Source organism: Phaseolus vulgaris, chromosome 3 (genome assembly GCF_051622355.1).
Source record: "Phaseolus vulgaris cultivar YP4 chromosome 3, ASM5162235v1, whole genome shotgun sequence".
Lineage (NCBI taxonomy): Eukaryota > Viridiplantae > Streptophyta > Magnoliopsida > Fabales > Fabaceae > Phaseolus > Phaseolus vulgaris.
Window position 1 is genome coordinate 1,672,501 of NC_143500.1, and position 2,500 is coordinate 1,675,000.

A 2,500-nucleotide genomic window follows, 5' to 3' on the forward strand; every position below is an offset into this window, starting at 1 on the left:
TTTTGACTTGCCCCACCACAAAGCAAGCCAAAACAGGGGGGAATGAAGGGACCGCACCAGAATTTTCCATGGTGCAAGAGCTGGCTGCATTGAGGAACACCCCCCCCCCCCTATAATAGCTAAATATGCAAAAGCCACTTTTGTACAAGTAGATACACTTTTTTTTAGTAGACATAAGTTCTGTTTTGGGACCTAGAGAACGAATTTTCACGAGATTTTTTTCAGGGATCCTCATAAAAATGGTACAACATTGCCTGCAAAAAATTAGAATTTTTCGACATGGGGAAGTATTTTTTTTATTTTTCCAAAGACCCGAAATGTGGAAAATCGGGAAAAATGGAAAAACGTATCTAGACACCGTATTTTTGCGTGATTTTTTCCAGTCCATCCCATAATAATATCAAGAAGGTGCCCACCAAGTTTCGTTAGGATTGGCCAAGGTTTCGAATTTTCATGAATTTTTTTCAAAACCCTCTATTTTCCAACATTTCAAAAATTCAAAACCACATCAAGATGGCTTGGTTTTGATACCAAACTTTCTAGACCTCATTCTGCATGCATTTGTGACACTTTCCAACCAACAAAACTCAAAAACCACCACTTTGAAAATTTCATGATTCTTGGCACACCACCAAGTCACAAAATCAAGCCAAAAAACCAAAATCTTGGAACTTGGCTATGCACCAACCATGCCAAGATCAATTCCTTTTGATCCCAAACTTCTCCCACATCACTTTGAAGGCATTTGTGAGGATTGAGTCCAGCCACTTTTCCAAAACCATGATTTTCGTTTTTCACCAAAATCACCACCAAGCCACAAAATCAAGCCAAAAATCCAAAATCATGAACTTGGCTATGCACCAACCATGTCAAGATCAATTCCTTTTGATCCCAAACTTCTCCCACATCACTTTGGAGGCATTTGTGAGGATTGAGTCCAGCCACTTTTCCAAAACCATGATTTTCGTTTTTCACCAAAATCACCACCAAGTCACAAAATCAAGCCAAAAATCCAAAATCATGGCACTTGGCTATGCACCAACCATGTCAAGATCAATTCCTTTTGATCCCAAACTTCTCCCACATCACTTTGAAGGCATTTGTGAGGATTGAGTCCAGCCACTTTTCCAAAACCAACATTTTCGTTTTTCACCAAAATCACCACCAAGTCACAAAATCATGAACTTGGCTATGCACCAACCATGTTAAGATCAATTCCTTTTGATCCCAAACTTCTCCCACATCACTTTGGAGGCATTTGTGAGGATTGAGTCCAGCCACTTTTCCAAAACCAACATTTTCGTTTTTCACCAAAATCACCACCAAGCCACAAAATCAAGCCAAAACACCAAAATCATGAACTTGGCTATGCACCAACCATGTCAAGATCAATTCCTTTTGATCCCAAACTTCTCCCACATCACTTTGGAGGCATTTGTGAGGATTGAGTCCAGCCAGTTTTCCAAAACCAACATTTTCGTTTTTCACCAAAATCACCACCAAGTCACAAAATCAAGCCAAAAATCCAAAATCATGGAACTTGGCTATGCACCAACCATGTCAAAATCAATTCCTTTTGATCCCAAACTTCTCCCACATCACTTTGGAGGCATTTGTGAGGATTGAGTCCAGCCACTTTTCCAAAACCATGATTTTCGTTTTTCACCAAAATCACCACCAAGCCACAAAATCAAGCCAAAAATCAAAAATCATGGAACTTGGCTATGCACCAACCATGTCAAAATCAATTCCTTTTGATCCCAAACTTCTCCCACATCACTTTGAAGGCATTTGTGAGGATTGAGTCCAGCCACTTTTCCAAAACCATGATTTTCGTTTTTCACCAAAATCACCACCAAGCCACAAAATCAAGCCAAAACACCAAAATCATGAACTTTGCTATGCACCAACCATGTCAAGATCAATTCCTTTTGATCCCAAACTTCTCCCACATCACTTTGAAGGCATTTGTGAGGATTGAGTCCAGCCAGTTTTCCAAAACCAACATTTTCGTTTTTCACCAAAATCACCACCAAGTCACAAAATCAAGCCAAAAATCCAAAATCATGGAACTTGGCTATGCACCAACCATGTCAAAATCAATTCCTTTTGATCCCAAACTTCTCCCACATCACTTTGAAGGCATTTGTGAGGATTGAGTCCAGCCACTTTTCCAAAACCATGATTTTCGTTTTTCACCAAAATCACCACCAAGCCACAAAATCAAGCCAAAAATCCAAAATCATGAACTTGGCTATGCACCAACCATGTCAAGATCAATTCCTTTTGATCCCAAACATCTCCCACATCACTTTGGAGGCATTTGTGAGGATTGAGTCCAGCCAGTTTTCCAAAACCATGATTTTCGTTTTTCACCAAAATCACCACCAAGTCACAAAATCAAGCCAAAAATCCAAAATCATGGAACTTGGCTATGCACCAACCATGTCAAAATCAATTCCTTTTGATCCTAAACTTCTCCCACATCACTTTGGAGGCA